This window comes from Lithobates pipiens, unplaced genomic scaffold, assembly GCF_037356315.1.
Source record: "Lithobates pipiens isolate NorthernLeopardFrog02 unplaced genomic scaffold, aLitPip1_a1.2 Scaffold_18, whole genome shotgun sequence".
Taxonomy (NCBI): Eukaryota; Metazoa; Chordata; class Amphibia; order Anura; family Ranidae; genus Lithobates; species Lithobates pipiens.
In genome coordinates this window covers 115,371,265-115,391,600 of record NW_027507758.1, presented here as the reverse complement: position 1 = coordinate 115,391,600, position 20,336 = coordinate 115,371,265, and positions in this window count along the sequence as shown.

Genomic DNA, 20,336 nt, shown 5'->3' with positions numbered 1-20,336 from the left:
TTAGGCATTGACCCATGTCCCCTGGGGCAGGAACCAGGTCCCCAAACCCTTTTTAGGATAGTATCTTGCATATTAGCCGTTAAAATTAGTACTTTTCATTTCGAACGTTCGAGTCCCATAGACTTCAATGGGGTTCTAACATTCGTTCGAATTTGGGGTCCGTTCGAAAGTTCTGGTGCGAACCGAACCGGGGGGTGTTTGGCTCATCCCTAGTCGTCACAAACAAGCTAACTAAAAAACTTTAACCACTTTCAGACCGGACCATTTTGCTGGCTTAAGACCAGAGCACTTTTTGCGATTCGGCACTGCATCGTTTTAATTGCGTGGACATGGCTCCCAAACAAAAATGATGTCCTTTTTTCTAGAAATAGAGCTTTCTTTTGGTGGTATCACCTCTGCGGTTTTTATTTTTTGCGCTATAAACAAAAAAAGAGCGACAATTTTGAAAAAAATGCATTACTTTTTACTTTTTGCTATAATAAATATCCCCAAAAAATATATATAAAAAAAAATTCCTCAGTTTAGGCTGATACGTATTCTTCTACATATTTTTGGTAAAAAAAACGCAATAAGCGATTATTGATTGGTTGGCACAAAAGTTATAGCGTTTACAAAATAGGGGATAATTTTATACCATTTTTATTAATAATTTTTTTTTTCTACTAGTAATGGCGGCGATCAGCGATTTTCATTGTGACTGCGGACACATCAGACATTTTTGGGACCATTGTCATTTATACAGCAATCAGTGCTATACAAATGCACTGATTCCTGTGTAAATGACACTGGCAGTGAAGGGGTTAACCAGGAGGTGGCAGTGTAGGGGTTAAGTGTGTTGTAGGGGCGTGTTTCCAACTGTGGGGGGCGTGGCTGTGTTTTACAGATTCAATCATAGGGAGCAGAGATCAGTGTCACTTGTTGCTAGGCAGAACGGGGAGATGCCAATGTAAACTTCCTCCCCGTGAGACGATCGCGGGTATCCCCGCGGTGACCCACGGTCGGACTCACAGGGGTCCCAAACGGCACGCACGCATGCCGCCGGCGGCGCGCACATGATGGCAGAGTGCCAAATTCAAAGGGTCGTACCTGTATTGCCTGTCCGTGCCATTCTGTCAACGTACATCATCGTGCACCGATCGGGAAGCGGTTAAAGGTTTAACTTTAAACTTAAAAAGTTGAAATGAATCAAGATTGGGGTGTTGCTGCTATTTTTAGGTCCAGGTAAATGTAAAAGTTAAAAAATCAATTACACATCCAAAATATGTGATGCCAGATAATGCTGTTGCTGACACTGGCCATAAAAATTGTACTGTTCCATAATGCCACATACAGCTTAATGGCATTTCCCAAGCAAGTAATTTAAATGTTTTTGTTTTTTTTTCCCTTTTTGTTGCCCTTTTCTACAACAGCTTGCCTGTTAGCATTGAAAATGGTCAGAATTTTGTTTCAAGGTTTGCTGTCTATAGACGTCAATGGAATTTGTTGGTAAGTTATGGGTTTGCAAGTTTTAAACAGGATTTGTCAAGACCCTGTAGTTAGAACCCAGTCAGATTTGGTCACCCCTAATCCTGAATAGGTTTAGCACACGTTCACTTAATAAAAGGATACCTATGATATTACAAAGCCTTTGGAATGTCTCACTGAATATGAATGAAAGAAAACAATAGCAGTATATGCCTGTATCACGCAACGTAATAATTTAGCCAAAGAAACATGTGCACATTAATTTAATCAAAGCAACCAAGCTGCAGCAGAAATCAACAAATTCCAGTTATATTTAAAGACCGAGAAATTGGTTGAGTGATGCAAACCAGACACTGAAAATGAATATGATAAATATAAAAGAAGAGAAACACATCCACTATTAACAGACATTTCCAAAAATTGAAGCTGTAGAATGCTGAAGATGTAAATCGCTACTCATTTACATTACACATCTGGAAGTGTGGCTTATTTCATTATATCTGAAAGAAATTCATAAACTTGAGAAATGGGTTTTCACCATATTTTTCAATTTACTGCATAATTATGATTTCACCTGTGTCAACTATCCATTCCATTTGTAGATTCTGTTTCCTGTGTCCCTCAAAATATTTTATATAGCACTTTGCCGTCTAAATGTTGTGTCAAAAAGTTTTTATTTATTTATTATGGCATATTTGATGTAATGTGGAGGTGTGTTTGTTTGTTTATTTGTTTGTTTGCACATGCGTGTAATTATATTTATAGAAATTTGGGAAGCGATCACAGCACTTCAATTGATGATGCAAAAACATTTATTTACTAGAAATATAGAGACGTACGCTGAGCTTAGTAAAGAAAATGAAGCTGTCATCAATTTGGCTAATACAATATGTGCAGAGAAAACAACAGGAATTTTTTGTGTATGTTTTTAATAATTTCCCTTTATTTACTAAGTCAGGTGAAGATTTATGTTGCATATTGCAACACTGATCTTGTAAAGTGAACAGAGGGAGTTAAATCCTAACTTCAGACAATTTTTTTCATTTTGGACAAGGTGGTGAAAAGTTCACTTTGTCACCTTGAGAAAGTGGCACTAAAATGTAAACTTTACCTGAGGCGCTTTTATCCCCCTAGCGGCTGGGAAAGTTAAAACCATTGCAAAGCGCTGCTGCAGCAGCGCTATGCCGGCAGTATTGCTGCGCTGCCCCATTGATTTCAATAGGCGGGAGTGGGGAAGGAGCAGTGTATACACCGCTCCTTTCCCGCGCTCCAAAGATGCTTCTAGCAGGACTTTTTTTTAGCGCCCTGCCAGTGTACTGCTCCAGTGTGAAAGCCCTCAGGGCTTTCACATTGGAGACACAGCAGCGGCTCTTTCAGGGCGCTTTGCATTCGCTTTTTTTAGTGCTGTAGTGCCTGCAAAGTGCCTCAGTGTGAAAGGGGTCTTACAAATATCACTTTTCACAAATAAATGTGTGAGAATTTCATTGGAGTGCTGGTGACTTCCTATATTTTTACCTATGGCAGATTCACACTTACTCAGATAGACGCATAAGGGTTGAGTTGTCAATATAGTAGATAATTTTCACTGTACCCACTTTAACTGCTTGCCGACCAGCCGCTGTCATTATACTGTGGCTGGTCGGCACGATCCCGCAAGCCGTCGTAGCTGGATCCCCTATTTTGTAGACGCTATGAATTTTGCGCAAACCAATCAATATACGCTTATTGCGATTTTTATTACCAAAAATATGAAGAAGAATACATATTGGCCTAAACTGGAAATTTGCCTTTTTTTTTAAACATTTGGGATATTTATTAAAGCAAAAAGTATAAAATATTGTGTTTTTTTCAAAATTGTCACTCTTTTTGTTTATAGCGCCAAAAAAATAAAAACCACAGAGATGATCGAATACCACTAAAAGAAAGCTCTATTTGTGGGAAAAAAAGGACGTCAATTTTGTTTGGGTACAGCGTGGCACGACCACACAATTGTCAGTTAAAGCGACGCAGTTAAAGCGACCAAATGGTCTGGTCATTGAGCAGCCAAATCTTCCAGGGCTGAAATGATTAAATATCACTGATGTTTGGTTCTAAACTCTGCTATACAGTATGTCACAAATGTGAGTACACCCCTCACATTTTTGTAAATATTTTATTATATGTTTTCATGTAACAACACTGAAGAAATTACACTTTGCTACAATGTAGTGAGTGTACAGCCCTCAAAATAACTTAACACAAGGCCATTAATGTCTAAACCGCTGGCAACAAAAGTGAATGCACCCCTAAGTGAAAATGTCCAAATTGGGCCCAAAGTGTCAATATTTTTTGTAGCCACCATTATTTTGCTGCACTACCTTAACCCTCTTGGGCATTGAGTTCCCCTGAGCGTCACAGGTTGCCACTGGAGTCCTCTTCCACACCTCCATGATGACATCACGGAGCTGTTGGATGTTAGAGACCTTGCGCTCCTCCACCTTCCATTTGGGGATGCCCCACAGATGCACAATAAGGTTTAGGTTTGGAGGCATGCTTGGCCAGTCCATAACCTTTACCCTCAGCTTCTTTAACAAGGCAGTGGTTGTCTTGGGGGTGTGTTTGGGATTGTTATGTTGGAATACTGCCCTGCAGCCCAGTCTCCATTGAGAGGGGATCATGCTCTGCTCCAGTATGTCACAGTACATGTTGGCATGCATGGTTCCCTCAATGAACTGTAGCTCCCCAGTGGCAGCAGCACTCATGTAGCCCCAAACATGACACTCCCACCACCAGTGATGTAAGTAACTCAGTTAACACCCCTAGCGGTAATCCCGAGTCTGGCTCGGGGTAGGAATATACTGATAGGAGCGATAACCCCGAGCCAGACTCAGGATGGCTTCGCTCGATGCAGGGGAGGACACAGGGAGAGTTACTCACCTTGTCCCCTGGATCCAGCGATGTCCGCTGCGCTGTGTGATCGAGCTGTCCTCCGCTCGATTCACAGTGCCGAATGCCGCCGAGCTCCGTTCCCTGCGGCGTTACGGCGCATGGGAGCGGAGAACGGCAGCAAATTTAAAAATGTAAAAAGACACAAAACACACACAGCACTGTAATCTTACAGATTACAGTGCTGTATTAAAAAATACACACCCCCTTTGTCCCTAGTGGTCTGTCCAGTGCCCTGCATGCACTTTTATATTATAAATACTGTTTTTTACTGCCTGGAATTTGGAGATTGTCCATAGCAACCAAAAAGTGTAAATTTTTCAGTGTTTTGGGATTTGATTACATTATTGAATAATTTTTATTATTCTTTATTATATTATAAACTTTATCATACCCGGGATGTCTGCTAGACTCTGGTTTGAACAGATTTAAGAGAGCTTTTCCTAAGAATTACAGGACTACAAAATAAAAGCCAGATTTACGTGCAAAATAATTGTACCGCTTTGAGCACCTAATTCCAGACTGAATCATACTGCCAGGGAGGTTAAAATAAACTGAGTTACTTAACACAGTTACTTTAGAGGGTAACGAGTAATCTAACTGAGAAGACCCCGAAGTCAGAAAAAGACCCCCGGAGCTGTCTAATAAAGTACTTTAAAAACCTGTGTTGTGTTTTTTTTTTTATTAACACTTTTTTCCCCAGGTGAATGGGTAGGGGTACATCGTACCCCATACTCATTCATTAAGGGTAGGGGCCGGAATCTGGGGGCCCCCTTATTAAAGGGGGCTCCCGGATTCTGATAAGCCCCCCACCCGCAGACCCCGACAACCAATGGTCAGGGTTGTCGGGAAGAGGCCCTTGTCCTCATCAACATGGGGACAAGGTGCTTTGGGGTGGGCACCCCCCATGTTGAGGGCATGCGGCCTGGTACGGTTCAGGAGGGGGGACCACTCATTCATCCCCACCCCCTTTCCTGACCAGCCGGGCTGCGTGCTCGGATAAGGGTCTGCTATGGACTTTGGGGGTACCCCCAAGCTGTTTTTTCGGCGTAGGGGTTACCCTTTAAATCCATACTGGGCAACAGAGCTCGCGAGATGTCAATCTCGCCGATGGAGGCGGCGACATTCACTTCCTTCTCTAGTCCTGTCTATAGAATATTTTAAAAAAAAGTCACAGTTACTTTGCTGAGTAACTAAATACTTTTCCAATGTAGTAACTGAGTTACGAACGCAATTACTTTTTAGGACAAGTAATTTGTAACTTAACTACTTACTTTTTTAAAGTAAGATGACCAACAGTGCTCACCACCATGCTTGAATGTAGGCAAGACACACTTGTCTTTGTACTTCTCACTACACACGCTTGAACCAAATACGTTTATTTTGGTCTTATCAGACTACAGGACATGGTTCCAATAATCTATGTTCTTACATAGGTACATAGTTACATAAGAGGTGAGGTTGAAAAAAGACACAAGTTCATCAAGTCCAACCTATGTGTGTGATTATATGTCTGTATTACATTGTATATCCCAGTACGTTGCGGTTGTTCAGGTGCTTACCTTATAGTTTTTTTTAAACTATCGATGCCCCCCCGCTGGGACCACCGCTCTTACAGTAAAGAATCATCTATGTAGTTGAAAGTTAAACCTCTTTTCTTCTAATTTTAATGAGTGGCCACGTGTCTTGTTAAACTCCCTTCTGTGAAGAAAAGTTTTATCCTATTGTGGGGTCAGTATTTGTAAAATGAAATCATATACCCTCTCAAGCATCTCTTCTCCAGAGAGAATAAGTTCAGTGCTCGCAACCTTTCTTCGTAACTAATGTCCCTCCAGACCCTTTATTATCTTTGTTGCCCTTCTTTGTACTTGCTTCATTTCCAGTACATCCTTCCTGAAGACTGGTGCTCAGACCTGGACAGTATACTCCAGGTGCGGCCGGACCAGAGTCTTGTAGCGTGGGAGAATTATCACTTTATCCCTAGACTTAATTTTTTAATACATGCCAATATTCTGCTTTGTTAGCAGCAGCTTGGCATTGCATGCCATTGCTGAGCCTACCATCTACTAGGACCCCCAGGTCCTTTTCCATTCTAGATTCCCCCAGAGGTTCTCCTCCTAGTTTAAAGATTGCATTCATATTTCTGCCACCCAAATGCATTATTTTAAATGTTTCTACATTAAACCTCATTTGCCATGTAGTTGCCCACCCCATTAATTTGTTCAGATCTTCTTGCAAGGTTTCCACATCCTGCGCAGAAGTTATTGCCCTGCTTAGCTTAACCACTTGCCGACCGCCGCACGACGATGTACGTCGACAGAATGGCACGGGCAGGCATATGGGCGTACCTGTACGTCCCTGCCTTCCCGCGGGTGGGGGGCCCGATCGGGCCCCCCCGGTGCCTGCGGCGGTCGGTATTCGTTCGGGAACGATCCAGGATGAGGGGGCGGCCATTCATTCATGGCCACCCCCTCGCGATCGCTCCCGACGAATGGAAATCCTTCGTGACATCACTTCCTCTCCTGTAATGTAAACACAGGAGAGGAAGTGATGTAATCTCTCCTCCGTGTCGGTATTTTTCGTTCCGGCACCGAGGAGAGAGGATCGGTGAGTTGCACCAACACGACACTTCACAGTAGAACATGCCAGGCACACTCACACCCCCCCTTTACCCCCCGATCACCCCCCCAATTACCCCTGCCCCCCCAGTCACAGTGACACCAATGCATTTTTTTTTTTTTTTGCATTGGTGTCATTTGTGACTGTAATAACTGTTAGGGCAGTAGGGTTAGCCCCCTTTAGTTCTAATGTACCCCCCTAACCCCCCCCAATAAAGGCTTAACCCCGTGATCACCCCCCGTCGCCAGTGTCACTAAGGCTGGGTTCACATTGCAGCGGTTTATGAGAACGGATGTGATTCGCACCGCACTGCAGTGCAAATCACATCCGATCTCTGCGATTCGAGTTTAGCCATTCGCCGCACCCGCCGCACCCGCCGCAAATTCGCACGGGACCCTTTTTTTGGTCCGCAGCAGAATCGGATCGCATGGGTGTTCACACCATGCGATCCGAGTTTGCAGATCACACTGCGATATGCGAACTGATCTGGGGGTGTCATTAACATTTCACTGACACTCCCAGCAGTTCGCATAGGGCAGTGTGAACTGCCGCCGGGAGGCATGCGATGCGGGAACCCGCCGCGGATTCGTGGCGTTCCCACATCGCTCCAGTGTAAACCCAGCCTAATAAGCGATCGTTTTTCTGATCGCTGTATTAGTGTCACAGGTGACGCTAGTTAGGCAGGTAGGTATTTAAGTTCGCCGCAGCTTTTTATAGCGCCAGGGACCCCCATATACTACCGCATAAAGCCCCCTGATTGCCCCCTAGTTAACCCTTTCACCAGTGATCACCATATAACTGTTACAGGTGACGCTGGTTGGTTAGTTATTTTTTTATAGTTTCAGGGCACCCGCCATTTATTACCTAATAAAGGTTTAACCACCTGATCACCCGGCGGGTGTCATTTGTGACTGTAATAACTGTTAGGGCAGTTAGGGTTAGCCCCCTTTAGTTCTAAGGTACCCCCCTAACCCCCCCAATAAAGGTTTAACCCCGTGATCACCCCCCGTCGCCAGTGTCACTAAGGCTGGGTTCACATTGCAGCGGTTTATGAGAACGGATGTGATTCGCACCGCACTGCAGTGCAAATCACATCCGATCTCTGTGCGATTCGAGTTCAGCCATACAGATAGTATGGCTGAATTCGCGTTGCACCCGCCGCACCCGCCGCATACTCGCACGGGACACTTTTTTTGGTCCGCAGCAGAATCGGATCGCATGGGTGTTCACACCATGCGATCCAAGTTTGCAGATCGCACTGCGATATGCGAACTGATCTGGGGGTGTCATTAACATTTCACTGACACTCCCAGCAGTTCGCATAGGGCAGTGTGAACTGCCGCCGGGAGGCATGCGATGCGGGAACCCGCCGCGGATTCGTGGCGTTCCCGCATCGCTCCAGTGTGAACCCAGCCTAATAAGCGATCGTTTTTCTGATCGCTGTATTAGTGTCACAGGTGACGCTAGTTAGGCAGGTAGGTATTTAGGTTCGCCGCAGCTTTTTATAGCGCCAGGGACCCCCATATACTACCGCATAAAGCCCCCTGATTGCCCCCTAGTTAACCCTTTCACCAGTGATCACCATATAACTGTTACAGGTGACGCTGGTTGGTTAGTTATTTTTTTATAGTTTCAGGGCACCCGCCATTTATTACCTAGTCTCACTAGTGTACCCCTAAATTTAGGGGTGTCTACTTTCCAAAATGGGGTCATTTGGGGGGGGTTTGTGCCATCTTGGCATTTTATGGCCTTCAAAACTGTAACGCCCTTAGAAAGCCTGAAGGCGGTGCTTGGTTTTCGGGGCCCCGTACGCGGCTAGGCTCCCAAAAAGTCCCACATATGTGGTATCCCCGTACTCAGGAGAAGTAGCAGAATTTATTTTGGGGTGTCATTTCACATATGCCCATGGCATGCGTAAGCAATATATCATTTAGTGACAACTTTGTGAAAAAAAAAAAAAAAAGTTTGTAATTTTCCCGCAACTTGTGGCAAAATATAAAATATTCCATGGACTCAACATGCCTCTCAGCAAATAGCTTGGGGTGTCTACTTTCTAAAATGGGGTCATTTGTGGGGGTTTTGTGCCATCTTGGCATTTTATGGCCTTCAAAACTGTAATAGGTAGTGAGGAGTGAAGTCAAATATTTACGCCCTTAGAAAACCTGAAGGCGGTTCTTGGCTTTCGGGGCCCCATACGCGGCTAGGCTCCCAAAAAATCGCACACATGTGGTATCCCCGTACTTAGGAGAAGCAGCAGAATTTATTTTGGGGTGTCATTTCCCATATGCCCATGGCATGCGTGAGCAATATATCATTTAGTGACAACTTTGTGAAAAAAAAATAAAAAAAAAATTAAAGTTTGTAATTTTCCCGCAACTTGTGGCAAAATATAAAATATTCCATGGACTCCACATGCCTCTCAGCAAATAGCTTGGGGTGTCTACTTTCTAAAATGGGGTCATTTGTGGGGATTTTGTGCCATTTTGGCATTTTATGGCCTTCAAAACTATAATAGGTTGTGAGAAGTGAAATCAAAAATTTACGCCCTTAGAAAGCCTGAAGGCGGTGCTTGGTTTTCGGGGCCCCGTACGCGGGTAGGCTCCCAAAAAGTCCCACATATGTGGTATCCCCGTACTCAGGAGAAGCAGCAGAATTTATTTTGGGGTGTCATTTCACATATGCCCATAGCATGTGTGAGCAATATATCATTTAGTGACAACTTTGTGTAAAAAAAAAATAAAAAAATTTTTATGTCATTATTCAATCGCTTGAGGCAAAAAAATAAAATATTCAATGGGCTCAACATGCCACTTATCAATTTCCTTAGGGGGTCTACTTTCCAAAATGGGGTCATTTGGGGGGGTTTTGTACTGCCCTGCCATTTTAGCACCTCAAGAAATGAGATAGGCAGTCGTAAACTAAAAGCTGCGTAAATTCCAGAAAACGTACCTTAGTTTTTAGATGTGACAACTTTTGCGCAAACCAATAAATATACAGTTATTGACTTTTTTTTTACCAAAGACATGTGGCTGAATACATTTTGGCCTAAATGTATGACTAAAATTGAGTTTATTGGATTTTTCTAATAACAAAAAGTAGAAAATATCATTTTTTTTCAAAATTTGCGGTCTTTTTACGTTTATATCGCAAAAAATAAAAATCGCAGAGTCAGTCAAATACCTTTAAAAGAAAGCTCTATTTGTGGGAAGAAAAGGACGCAAATTTAGTTTGGGTACAACATTGCATGACCGCGCAATTACCAGTTAAAGCAGCGCAGTGCCAAAGTGTAAAAAGACCTCTGGTCATTTACCAGCAAAATGGTCCGGTCTGAAAGTGGTTAATATCGTCTGCAAACACAGAGATTGAACTGCTTACCCCATCCTCTAGGTCGTTTATGAACAAATAGGATTGGCACCAGCACAGAACCCTGTAGGACCCCACTATCCATCCCTGATCATTCGGAGTATTCCCCATTTATCACCACCCACGTAAATTTCCCTTGTAGCCAGTTCTCAATCCATGTACTCACCCTATGGTCCATGCCCACGGACCTTACTTTGTACAGTAAACATTTATGGGGAACTGTGTCAAATGCTTTTGCAAAATCCAGATACACCATGTCTACGAGCCTTCCTTTATCTAGATGGCAACTCTCTTCCTCATAGAAGGTTAAAAAATTGGTTTGGCAAGAATGACTCTTCATAAATCCATGCTGATTACTGCTAATGATACCGTTTTCATTACTAAAACTTTGTATATAGTCCCTTATCATCCCCTCCAAGAGCTTGTATACTATTGATATTAGGCTAACTGGTCTGTAATTCCCAGGGATGTATGCTGGGCCCTTTTTAAATATTGATGCTACATTGGCTTTTCTCCAATCCGCTGGTACTATTCCAGTTAGTAGACTGTCAGTAAAAATTACGAACGATGGTCTGGCAATTACTTGACTGAATTCCTAAGTAACCTCGAGTGCAAGCCATCCGATCCCTGTGCTTTATTAACGTTAAGTTTACCAAGTCTAATTCTAACTCTGTCCTCTGTTACCCATGAGAGTGCATCCTGTGATGTGTCACGAGGATGAACACTGCAATTTTGGTTACTGAAGCTCCCGATTCCCTTATGAAGACTGAGGAGAAGAATATCCTTAGTCTGCTTGTCTTCAGCAAACTGTTGGCAGGCTTTCTTGTGCATCATCTTTAGAAGAGGCTTCCTTCTGGGATGACAGCCATGCAGACTAATTTTATGCAGTGTGCGGCATATTGCCTGAACACTGACAGGCTAACCCCACCCCCCCCCCCCCCACACCCCTTTAACCTCTGCAGCAATGCTGGAAGCACTCATACATCTATTTCCCAAAGACAAACTCTTGATATGACTGAGCATATGCACTCAACTTCTTTGGTCGACCATGGTGAGGCCTGTTCTGAGTCTAACATATCCTGTTAAACAGCTGTATGGTCTTGGCCACCGTGCTGCAGCTCAGTTTCAGGGTTTTGGCAATCTTCTTGTAGCCTAGGCCATCTTTATGTAGAGCAAGAATAATTTTTTTCAGATCCTTAGAGAGTTCTTCACCATGAGGTGCCATGTTGGACTTCCAGTGACCACTATGAGACAGTGAGAGTGATAAAACCAAATTTAACACACCTGCTCCCCAATTACACTTGAGACCTTGTAACACTAACAAGCCACATGACACCGGAGAGGTAAAATGGCTAATTGGGACCAATTTAGACATTTTTACATATACTCACCTTTGTTGCCAGCGGTTTAGACGTTAATGGTGTGTTAAGTATTTTGAGGGGACAGCAAATTTACACTGTTATACAAGCTGTACACTCACTACTTTGTAGCAAAGCATCATTTCTTCAGTGTTGACACATGAAAAGATATAATATGTAGATATAATTTAAAAAAATGTGAGCGGTATACTCCCTTTTGTGAGATACTGTACATGACAAATTTATTGCTATCAATGGTTGCTAAGGAAACAAAGGGTTTTGGCACCTGTTGCATTCTTAGTAAGCAGTGATGTCTCCCAGGGCTTTGCTTCTACTGGCTGGAAATCCCCCGCCATGTAAAGAAAGGGATGGGGATAATGTGACACCGCTGACAAAATATGACCACTGTTAGGAATATGCAGTAGAGATGGCCAGATCTGCATGGCTACACTTAGAAACAAACGATATATAGTAAAGTAAATGTATTAGTAATAAGCCGAGACATACACATGTAGCAAGGCCTTGTCCAGTCTAATGAGGGCCTCCAAGACCAAAGATAGCTGACATCCTTCAATATGTAATGCATTGTGAGGCATAGTGGGTGCAAAGACGGTGAAAGTCATTGGGCGCCAGACACTTCTTGACAATTGTGTACTGTTTGTATGCAAGACAAAATCCAGGCACACGCCCTTTGGACAAAAGTCAGACGCGTTGTCTGCAGAAAATCCGATCATGTGGCTTTAGATTTTTATGTTTGTTGCACTTTATATTAAGCTTTTAATAGTAAAAAAAAAAAATATATATATATATATATATATATATATATATATATATATATATATATATATATATATATATATATATATATATATATATATATATATATAGTGTTTAATTGTAATATATATATTCTAATATTAATGGTATAAAAATATAAATAAGTAAGCTAAGTGTTATTTCAGCAGTATATCTTATAAATGTGACATAAATAAGTCTTGTTAACAGAGCCAATAAAATAATATCAAGTCATTTAATGACTGTTATTTAGATATTTTTTTTTATCATTGCAAGAATGTTCCCACAATTTCTTCTTCTACTAAATCTTTTCACAATTGGTTCTTAATGTTTATAATAAGCTCTAGCAAAATGCTGTGCACACTTCCCAGAAATAGATTCCCATATAACTAGTTAAAATAACAATAGAGCAAAGTTGATTTCAGCAAAAGTAATAATATGAACCACTATTGACAATAATATGAATAAACTTTGATTAAAAAGAAAAAATATAACTTTGTGAATTTAAAATTTTTAAAAACCGAGGCAGTAGATTTTATCCCTTGTACACACGGTCGGAGATTCCGACAACCAAATCCGTCGGATTTTGTCCGTTGGATCTTGTCCTAAACTGTTGCATACACACGGTCGGACAAAGTCATCGAAAAATCCGATCTTTCAGAACGTGATGACATAATTTCGTTACGATGGGACTACGTTCAGGCTAGTAGCCAATAGCTTTGATGTAGGAATTTGATCTGAGCATGCGTGGCACTTTGTCCGATCGGAATTCTCTACACATGATCGGAGTATGTCCTATCTGACCAGTTTGTCGGAAAATATTTCCAGCAAGTTGGAAAATTTGGTCCGACGGATAGTCCGACGGAAACAGTCCGATGCATACCACACACAGTCGGATTATCCGACAACACGGTCCGATAGGACACATTCCGACGGATTCTCCGACCGTGTGTACAAGGGCTAAAAGTACTTACATGGTATGTTAAAATATATAGAAACAGAACATTTCTGCACACCATTTTGACAACTTTCATTATGCACAAATGAAAAAAATGTAATAATATGAACTATTAATGAAAATGAATCAAAAACAACCCTGAAAATATATTATCATATAGCACATATTATTATATTATCCAATCCTTGCTAAGTATTAATCCATTTCTTCTTAAAGCTGGTCAGCTATTATGGGTAATTTTGGTGCCCCTAGTTATTATCACAAATTACTTTTTCTTTGTTTATTGTAGAATGTATTGTAAAGGAATACTTACCTTAAAATGGTTGTTAAGCCACTGTAATATAATCTTCATATTCCCTCTGTATCATAAGAACATGTGTCCCTGTGCTGATCTAGCAACTGATTCACTGGTGCCCCTTAGTACATACACAGCAGTCCTTTGTCACAGGGAGCACTTGAGGGGACAGTTCAAGGCAAGATTCTCACGTGGTAGCAAGAACTCCCTGGGAGAGTCCAAGAAAAGTTACTGTGCTAAAATATTAATGGCAACTTAGCTTAGACTCTATCAAAAGTAATAAAAAATAAATAAAAGATACCGTATTTACTGATTCACAAAGCATTATTTAAAAGAAAATGTGTTTCTGATAAATGACACTGCTTGCAAATGGTACATAATTTTTTGATTGGCTAACAAGCATAGCGTTTTTCTCTGCAGACACTTGAGTACCAATTAGTCTGAGGGGCAGAAAATAAATGATCAGACACCAAAATATAAGTATTGCATTTAACTGCACTTGAAAAACCAACCCTTTACCTGAACATACACCTAATGCTGGGTACAGACGACCGGACTTTCCGGCAGACTAGGTCTGAAGGCATTAGTCCACTGGACAATCCGATCATGTATGGGCTAGTCCGATAGTTTTTCGTAAAATAAATCTGATGGACCTAGAAATAGAACATGTTTCAAATCTGTCCGATGGACTCAATTCTAATGGACTAAAATTGGGAAAACCGCTTGTCTGTGTGCTGGCCCGACGGACCAAATACGAAGCAAGGGAAGCTATTGGCAACTGGCTATTGAACTTCCTTGTTTAGTTCTGGTTACATAATCACGATCAAAGTGAATGGACTTTCGAACGGACTTAGTCCGTTCGTGTGTAGCAAAGTCTGTCGGAACTGCGCCGAAAGTCCGTCGGACCTAGTCTGCTGGAAAGTCTGGGCGTGTGTACGCGGCATAAGCCTAACCTTAAAGTGGTAGTAAATTCAAAATTATAAATTTGCTGCCTTAACCCCTGATTGTGAAAGGATCCTTTTTTTTATTTTTTTAAAATAACAAACATGTCATACTTACCTCCACTGTGCAGCTAGTTTTGCACAGAGTGGCCCTGAACATTCATTTCTGAGGTCCCCTGGCAGCTCTCATGGTCCCTCCCCACTTTAGATAACCTCCTAGGAGAAGCGGTTTACTTTGCGTGTGCGCCCCAGAGTCCAGCATATGTGTCCACAGACACAAATGCCACCAGACTCGGCCCGCCCCCCAGTGCCCGCATTATTGGATTTGATTGACAGCAGCGGCAGTCAATGGTTGTGCTGCTATCAATCTATCCAATCAAGAGCCGGGACCCTGTGGAGAGAGGGACAGTGTGTCCCCACCGAGGTGATTAAGGTGCTCAGGTAAGTAAAACAGGGGGGGAGCTGGGGGGCCGGTGACTGCCAGGTGTTTTTCACCTTAATGCATAGGATGCATTAAGGTGAAAAAACACAAGGGTTTACAACCCCTTTAAGGACCGAGCCTCATTCTGAGATTTGGTGTTTACAAGTTAAAAACATTTTTTTTGCTAGAAAATTACTTTGAACCCCCAAACATTATATTTTTTTTTTTTTCAAACTCCCTAGAGAATAAAATGGCAGTCTTTGCAATATTTTCTGCCACACTGTATTTGCGCAGCAGTCTTACAAGCACACTTTTTTGGAAAAAAATACACTTTTTTGAATTAAAAGACAACAGTAGTTAGTCCAATTTTTTTTTATATTGTGAAATATAATGTTATGCCGAGTAAATTAATATCCAACATGTCACGCTTCAAAATTGCGACCGCTCATGAATGGCGACAAACTTTTACCCTTAAAAATCTCAGTTTAAAAAATTCTACAGGTTGCATGTGTATTGCATTTGTACTCATTGAACTGCAGCTCAATTTATAACATTTGTATCATGTGTTTATTCTGGATTTTTGGTTGATATTCTGTATTTATCATTTTACCACTTAACCACTTGCCGACCGCCGCACGACGATGTACGTCCATTTTTTGAAGAGGGATATCTCGGTAACGGCAGCAGCTGCTGCCACAACCGAGATATCCATCTCTTCAGGCGGCGGTCGGCTGTACGATAACGGTGGTCTCCGCGGCGGATTCGCCGCGAGATCACCGCTATCGGCGGCGGGAGAGGTGCCACCCCCCCTCCCGCCGCCCTCCCGCACCTTCCGCCGCTTACCGGAGCCGTCGGTAGCGGCGGAGGCGATCGGGTCCTTCAGTCTGCTGGGTATGGAGACGAGTGAGGCTAAGATGGCCCCCACTCGTCTCTATACCATAGGAGGGCGGAAGCGACGTCAAAACGTCACTTCCGCCCATACCTCTTAAAGGTATATATTTTTTTTTAAATGTCAGATTTTCTTTTTTTTTTTTTTTTTTTTTTTTGCATTTTAGCCCAAATATGAGATCTGAGGACCTTTTGACCCCAGATCTCATATTTAAGAGGACCTGTCATGCTTTTTTCTATTACAAGGGATGTTTACATTCCTTGTAATAGGAATAAAAGTGATCCATTTTTTTTTTTTTTTTTTTAAAGTGTAAAAATAAATAAAATAAATTAAAATAAATAAGAAAAAAAAAAAATTATTTTTAAAAACACCCGTTACGACGAGCTTGCGCACAGAAGCGAGCGCATACGTGAGTAGCGCCCGCATATGAAAACGGTGGTCAAACCACATATGTGAGGTATCGCCGCGATCGGTAGAGCGAGAGCAATAATTCTAGCCCTAGACCTCCTCTGTAACGCAAAAAATGCAACCTGTAGAATTTTTTAAATGTCGCTTATGGAGATTTTTGAGGCTAAAAGTTTGACGCCATTCCACGAGCGGGCGCAATTTTGAAGCATGACATGTTGGGTATCAATTTACTCGGCATACCATTATCTTTCACAGTATAAAAAAAAATTGGGCTAATTTTACTGTTGTCTTATTTTTTTATTCAAAAAAGTGAATTTTTTCCAAAAAAAGTGCGCTTCTAAGACCGCTGCGCAAATACGGTGTGAAAAAAAGTATTTCAATGACCGCCATTTTATTCTCTAGGGTGTTAGAAAAAAAACAATATAAAATGTTTGGGGGTTCTAAGTAATTTTCTAGCAAAAAAAACAGTTTTAAACATGGAAACACCAAGTCCGAAAAAGAGGCCTGGTCCTTAAGTGGTTAAGGACCGAGCCTCTTTTTTAGATGTGTTCTTTACAAGTTAAAAAAAGTTTTTTTTGCTAGAAAATTACTTATACCCCCCAAACATTTAAAAAAAAAATTCTAACACCCTAGAGAATAAAATGGCGGTCATTGCAATACTTTCTGTTACGCCGTATTTGCGCAGCGGTCTTACAAGCGAACTTTTTTTAGAAAAAGTACAACAGTAAAGTTGGCCCCGATTTTTTTTTATATTGTGAAAGATAATGTTATGCCGAGTAAATAGATACCCAACATATCCTTCAAAATTGTGCCCGCTCGTGGAATGGCGACATTTACCCTTAAAAATCTCCATAGGTGATGTTTAAAAAATTGTACAGGTTGCATGTTTTGAGTTATAGAAGAAGTCTAGGGATAGAATTATTTTCCTCGCTCTAATGATCGCGGTGATACCACACATGTGTGGTTTGAACGCCATTTTAATATGCTGGCACTATTCACGTATGTGTTCGCTTCTGCACGAGGTGGGACAGGGGCGCGTTTACATTTTTTATTTTTATTTTTTTACCTTTTATTTATTTATTTTTTACACTGTTTTAAAAAAATAAATTAAAATTGTGTCACTTTTATTCCTATTACAGGTAATGTAAACATCCCTTGTAATAAACAGGACCTCTTAAATATGAGATCTGGGGTCAAAAAGACCTCGCATCTCATATTTACACTAAAATGTAATAAAAAAAAAAAGAAAACAAAATTTTTCATTTAGAATAAAAAAAATAAAATGAAATATGTAATTTTAAGAGCTATGGGCGGAAGTGATGTTTTGACGTCGCTTCCGCTCTGCATTGTCATGGAGATGGGTGGCGGGCCATCTTCCCCTCACTCGTCTCCATACCCAACGAGGGTGAAGATCCGATCGTCTCTGCCGATGCCGACGGCTCCGGTAAGTGGCGAAGGGCACCGGAGTGCGGCGGGAGGGGGAGGATCCTGCCGCTGATAAAAGTGATCTTGCTGCGAATCCACCGCAGAGACCATTCTTATTGGAAAGCGGACTGCCAGCTGAAGAAGAGGATGCCAGGGTTATGGCGGCTAGCTGCTGCCATAAAAACAATATTCCTCTTCAAAGTTAGAATGTATATCGGCGTACGGAGGTCCGGAAGTGGTTACAATACACCTATGATAAAAATTATAGACCATTAATTTCATTGTAAGTGGACAAACTTATAAAATCTGCAGGGGATCAAATAATTATTTCCCCTACAGTATATCACATGGGGATGTAAACAGCAGGAAAGGTAATGGGATATCCCTCATGTTAGGGGCGCTATAGCATACTCCCAGTATTTTCCCCTTAGCTTCATCAATTGATTAGCACTCAGTGCGCATGCACAAGATTCCAGTCATTACCGCAAGAAAGGGCAGAAGTTTTAGACTGCCTCATTCACATTATTATATTGCAGTAATACACAATCCATGTGTTGGTGTGATGTGGTGCCTTTCACTTGCAATGGCAGCCTAGTGCACCTTGGTGATGGGTGTGTCTTGTGGTGTGGTGAACTGCTGGAAATGATAAGTGCACTGTTTTTGCAATTTTTTTTCTTGTGTTTGGCGTATTGCATCAAATGAATGTGCTACCCTAACTCAACGCATATTCATTTGAGTGAGCCTATGCATAGCAATTGTATGAAAGGACCCTTACCTGAAGGTAGCTCTAAATCCAATGCTTCCCTTAACATAAACATAACTAAAACCTAACACACTTTAGACTACTGCCACATGGGGAAATTTCCTCTACTGCACCCACCAGGGCAACAGTCCTTGCCTGAATACCAGACACTTCAAACATACAGAATAATACATAGTTACACAGTTGGTAAGGTTGAAAGCCACAAGTCTATCAAGTCCAACCTGTGTGTGTGCGCGATTTTATATCAATATTAGATTGTATATCCTTGTATTTTTTTTACGGTTGTTTAGGTGCCTATCTAATAGTTTTTTGAAAGTATCTATGCTCCCCACTGAAACCACTGCTTGTGGGAGAGAATCCCACATTCTTACTGCTCTTACTGTAAAGAACCTCTATGCAGTTTCCACTTAAATCACTTTTCCTCTAATTTTAGTGAATGACCACAAGTCTCTATTCCTATTGTGGGGTCACCAGTATGGTATTTGTACATTGAAATCATATCCCCTCTTAAGTGTCTCATCTCCAGAGAGAATACGTTCAGTATTTGTAATCTTTCCTCATAACTAAGATCCTCCGGTCCCTTTATTAGCTTTGTTGCCCTTCTCTGTACTCGCTCCATTTCCAGCACATCCTTCCTGTGGACTGGAGCCCAGAACTGGATTGCATACTCAAGGTGCGGTCAGACCAGAGTCTTGTAGAGTGGGAGAATTATTGCTTTCTCTCTGGAGTTAATTCTCTTTTTAATGCATGCTAATATTCTATTGACTTTGCTTGCAGCAGCTTGGCATTGCATGCCGCTGCTGACCCTGTCATCTACTAGGACCCCCAGGTCCTTTTCCATCCTAGATTCCCCCAGAGGTTCTTCCCTAGTGAGTAGATTGCATTCATGTTTTTGCCACCCAAATGCATTATTTTAAATTTTTTTTACATTGAACCTGCCATGTAGTTACCCACCCCATTAATTTGTTCAGATCTTTTTGCAAGGTTTCTACATCCTACGGAGAAGCTATTTCCCTGCTTAGCTTAGTATCGTCTGCAAATACTGAGATTATCCCATCCTTCAGATCATTTATGAATAAATTAACCATTTCAGCCCCAGAAGAATTTACCCCTTCTTGATCAGGCCATTTTTTGCAGTAGAGCACTGTGTCGCTTTAACTGACAATTGTGCGGTCGTGCAATGCTGTACCCAAACAAAATTTACATCCTTTTTTCCCACAAATAGAGCTTTCTTTTGGCGGCATTTGATCACCTCTGCGTTTTATATTTTTTAAGCGAAAAAACAAAAGAAGAGCGCCAATTTTGAAAAAATTACAATATCTTTTATTTTTTGCTATAATAAATATCCCAAATTATAAAAAAAGAAAACAAATTTGTTCATCAGTTTATGCTGATATGTATTCTTCTACATATGTTTGGCAAAAAAAATCACAATAAGCGTATATTGATTGGTTTGCACAAAAGTTATAGCATCTACAAAATAGGGGATAGATTTATGGCATTTTTATTATTATTATTATTATTTTTTTTTTTACTAGTAAAGGCGGCAATCAGTGGTGCTCGTGTGCCTCCTACAGCATCTTAAAGAGTGACATACAGCTACGGCGGCTTGCCCAGAAGAGCCATCCTTCCGCAGTATAACTGCGACGGTTGGTCGACAACCGGTTAGATAGGATTTGTCCCAGGACAGAACCCTGAGGGACCCCACTTTC